Source organism: Elephantulus edwardii, unplaced genomic scaffold (genome assembly GCF_000299155.1).
Source record: "Elephantulus edwardii isolate Elephantulus edwardi_28Jun2011 unplaced genomic scaffold, EleEdw1.0 scaffold00016, whole genome shotgun sequence".
Taxonomy (NCBI): domain Eukaryota; kingdom Metazoa; phylum Chordata; class Mammalia; order Macroscelidea; family Macroscelididae; genus Elephantulus; species Elephantulus edwardii.
Window position 1 is genome coordinate 5,742,228 of NW_006399766.1, and position 5,078 is coordinate 5,747,305.

Genomic DNA, 5,078 nt, shown 5'->3' on the forward strand with positions numbered 1-5,078 from the left:
CAATAGCTGCCCCAAGTTTGCTGTTTTTCCATGCCATAGAATATTCAATATTTTTTCCAATACCATAATTCAAGACAATGATTCTACTTCAGTCTTCCTTATGCATTGTCCTCCTTTTATAAGCATATGAAGCAATTGAAAATATCACAACCTATATAAGGCTCTTCATGGATTATATTCTTGATATCCTCCCACAGTTCATCTTGTACTGAAGGCCTCAAACATATTTCTGAGATGGTGTTTAAATTCAAGAGGGATAGACTCAAGGTCAAACTTTTGTTCTTGTGAATTTGATGGATTTTAGCTTCAGTTTGAACTGCATACAAACAGTTGATGATATGGCCTAGTTTTCACAGGTTCTCCAATGATTTTTTTTCCACAGATGTAAAAAATCTGATTCATGCATAGGCCATCAGGTGAGGTCCATATATATAGTCACTATTTGAGTGTCTTATAAAAGGTTATTTTCAATGAATAAATCATTAAGTGTAAAGAATTCTATCATTCTCTCTCCAGCTTCATTTCTGTCACCAATTCCATGTTTCCTGAATACCAGTCCTTCTTCCTTATTTCCAGCTTTTGTATTCCAGCCACCTGTTATGTATCTTGGTTGCATGTTTGATCAATCACAACATTTGGTAGAAGTCATCTGTTTCCTCCTCTTTGCCCTGGTTGTTGGTGCATAAATTTGAATTACAGTGATATTAACAGGTCTTCCTTGTATGGACCGATATTCCTTGTATGGATATTACCCGTTCACTCACAATATTGTATTCCTAAATGGATCTAGACATGGTGTTCTTAACTATGAATGAGACCTCATTTTTTACCCTCAATTTCCAGCTTAGTAGATCACATGATTATCTGATTCAAATTCCCTATGCCAATCCATTTCATTTTGCCAATGCCTAGAATGTCAATAGTTATGCATCCCATTTCTTCCTTAGCAATCTCCAATGTTCCTAAACCCATACTTCTCACATTCCATGTTCCAGTCATTAAGGTCTGTTTGTAACTGTTCTTCCTCCTTTGGGATTCCCAATACGAAGGCTCAGCTGTCAGTGTCATATCTGTTAGTCTAATCTAAGTGTACTCTGTTGTACATAGGGTTTTCAAAGACCTGTTATTTTGGAAGTGGGTGGCTGATCCTTCTCTCTAGTCTGTCTTATTTTGGGCTTTAAAGAAATATTTAACAGAAAAGCATTTTTATCCAAAAGAGCTGATGATATTACGCAAGTAACAGATCAGGTGCTGATTTGGGGGCCCACCCCTTAGACACATGTATTGTGTTCCCACTCTCACCTCACCTAGCCAGCAACCAGATTAATTGCCTCTCCTTGCCCTTTCAGCATCTCCCATCCCCTGCTACCAGCCAGCTCTGGTTTGATAGCTCATGTCTCCCACCACCTGTGTCCTCCAATTCCCTCTCCACTCTCCTGTGATACAGGTCATGGGTCAGTCTCCATGAGGGGAGTCCATGTTCTGTGCAGGTCCAGACAGGAGCTAGGGCCAGGCAGGATCTCGGGCTGGGTGGGAAGAATGCAAAAGGTCATTGCAAAGATGAAGAAGAAGAAAAGAGCAAGGGGGGGGATGTCTGAAGAGACTCTGAACAGTTCTGCTGAGGAACTCAAACTGGCCACTCAGCTGACAGGATCTGTAATGTCCATCCAGAATGTCTACAAGAAGGAGGAAATCCTGGGTCATTGCACAGAAAGAAAAGAACTTCAAGGCCTTTGCTAATCTCTGCAGGGCCCGTGCCCATGCCCGGCTGTTCAGCATCAGGGCCAAGAGGGCCGAGGAGACTGCAGAACAGGACGCGGAGAAGAAAAACTGGACTGTTGTTGGGACCTTTAATAAAAGCTGTGAAGCCCACAAAAAAAAATGCATTAAAGTGCAGACAAGTTAAAGCAAAGGGAAGCAATCTAGATGTTAAGGAGCTGAACAGAAAATTTCGAAGGGCACCATGGAAAGACACAATAAAGTACCATAATGAAATATACAAAGAGCCGTAGTGGGAATGTCAAAAGGGCCAAACTTACTTAGCATTTCTTAAGCTGAAGGAACTGAAGAATAAATGCAATCCTCGAGTTGCAATACTTAAGAATGCTGTGAGCAAAATGTTGAATGATTCAGGAAGCATCAAAAGAAGTAGAAGGAGTACACAGTCACTATATCAAAAATAATTGACTGACACAGAAGAATTTAATTGAACAACATATAATCAAGAGCCAATAGTGATGAAGGAGAAAGTTCAAGCTGCTCTGAAGGAATTAGCAAAAAACAAGTTTCCAGTAATTGACCACATACCAATTGACATATTTCAACAAACAGATGCTGCCCTTGATGTGCTCACCAGATTGTGCCAAAAAGTCTGGAGGACAACTAACTACCTGGCCAACTGACTGGAAAAGAAACATATTTATTCCCATTCCAAAAAAAGGTGATCCTATAGAATGTGAAAATTATCGAAAAATATTAATATCACTTGCAATCAAGATCCAGCTGAAAATTATCCAAAAACTACTGGAACATTACATCAACAGGAAATTGTCAGATGTGCAGGCTGGGTTTAGAAGAGACCATGGCAGGAGGGACATTATAGCTAATGTTAGATGGATCTTAGCTGAAAGTTCTAGCTGTGTTTCTCTAACTATGGTATTTGACTATGTGGATCATAACAAACTATGGCTAACTTTGAATGGGGATCCCAGAACACTTGATAGTGCATATATGAGACCTATACTGGGACCACGAGGCAGTCATCAGAACAGAGCAAGGAAACACTGCATGGTTCAAAATCAGAAAAGGTGAATGCCAGGGAAGCATCCTATCTCCACACTTTTTAGTCTATATGTGGAACAGATCACCCAGGAGGCTGGGTTCTGAAGAAGAATGTGGCATCAGGATTGGAGGAAGACTCATCAATATTCTACATCATGCAGATGACACATCCTTGTTTGCTAAAGAACCTGAGACATTTGCTACAGAAGGTCAGAACTGCAGCCTTCAATATGAATTGAAAGTCAACATCAAGAAAACAAAGGTTCTCACCACAGAGCCAATTGGCAACATCATAACAGATGGAGAAGGTTGTTAATGTTGTTAACAGCTTCAGCTTGCTTGTCTCTACAATCAACACTCATGGTACCAGCAGCCAGGAAATCAAAAGACTAATTGTATTGGGATGAACTTCTGTCATTGACCTCTCTAGAGTTCTGAAGAGCAATGATGTCAGTCTACAGAATAACATGCATCTGATCCAGGCCATGGTCTTCACAATTACTTGCTATGCATCAGAAATCTAGACAATGACTAAGTATGATGGAAGAAGAATCGAAACCTTTGAGTTGTGGTGCTGGAGAAGAGTATTGAATATATCATGGACTGCTGAGATAACAAACAGATCTGTCCTGAAGAGGGTAAAACCAGGTTGTTCCTTGGAGGCAAGGATTTTGCCAAATACTAACTATGAACTGAGTGAGGCACAAAACAAGCAGACTTCCTCCTGACAGACCACAAGGAGACACCATCCTTAACATTCCACAGATGGGATGTTAAGCTTGTGCTTTGTAAATCACTCTATTCCTGAGATAAGAAAAGAATGTCAGTAAAAGGTCATGTAGAGAAAAACATAGCTTCATCAGTAAAGAGTGTGTGTGTGTGTGTGTGTGTGTGTGTGTGTGTGTGTGTGTGTGTGATTTATTTCCTAGTATTGTTTCTCAATGAAAGCTGTGAGAGCTTTTAGCTCCGGGTGGCAGTCTTTGAGCTGTTAGCTCCCTGTTTACATTCTCTTTCAGATCTCATTTCTGGTGTTCATGTCTTTTCTTTGTTCCCAGTCAATAAAACAGACTAACATGCTTTGGTCATGTTGTCAGGAAGGACTAGTCCTTGAAGGACACCATGCTTGGAAAGGTGGAGGAACAGCACAAGAGAGGAAGTTCCTGGATGAGATGGATTGACTCAGTGACTGGGGTAATGAGGGTAGGTGTGTTGGAGATAAATAAAGCAACATTCAGAGCTGCTATGAGTTGCAAATGACACCCCGGCACATAAAACAAAAACAACAATAACATATCATGCTCACTTTAATCTTTAAACTGGCATCTTTACTCTTTATCATTTAAAATAAGTATTTTTTAAATTTTCTAATAATTTATTTACAAAATTCATTGTTTTCAAGATTTGTCCAATGTGATATCCACTTTGATTTCTTGAGTACTGTTACAAGGGTGTTGACTATAGATCCAAGAGAGTAAAGTGGAATATGGCTTCAGGATTGGAGAAAGTCTCATTAACCACCCGTGATGTGTAAATCACATAACTTGCTTACAGAAATGGGAAAAGGCTTGAAGTATTTACTGAAGAGGAAAAACTACAGCCTTCAATGATAACATTGCAATATCAAGAAAACAAAAACTCTCACCACTGGACCTATAGGCAACATGATGATATAGATGGAGTAAAGAATGAAGTTGTCTGCAACTCCATTTTACTTGGATCCACAATCAATACTGATAGCTGTCCTCTTCAATGTTTGATCCATTGTTTTGATGACAAGGTCATGTAAATGAACATGAAATGTGTCTTTGTTTTCCTTAACACGTGCCAGATATATTTCAGTTTTGTAGTAACTTTTGTTGACTTCATTACACTTGGATTTCTTAAACCACAGGAAGTTATTTGCAGGTCCTGGGGGAAGTTCTGGGAACTTAAGGGCATATACCTTTAACACTCAATTAAACTGTATAGACATATCCTTCATGTTTTTTTCTTGTATAAGGAAAATTCTTTATTATAGCATGTAAATTAGGTCAAAACCAAATGACTTGTTCTTGGAGGTTGTAGTTGTTAGGTGCCATTGAGTGGACTATGACTCATAGTGTCCTAATGAATAATGGATTTGAAACTTGTCCTGTCCTCTGCCATCTTTACTATCTCTGATATAGAACCCATTGCTATAGTCATTGTGTCAGTTCATCTTATTGAGGGTCTTCCTCTCTTTCCCTGACTCTCCACCTTTCCTACAATGATGTTCTTCTTTAAGGACCAGCCCTTCTTAACAATATGCCAAAAAAATA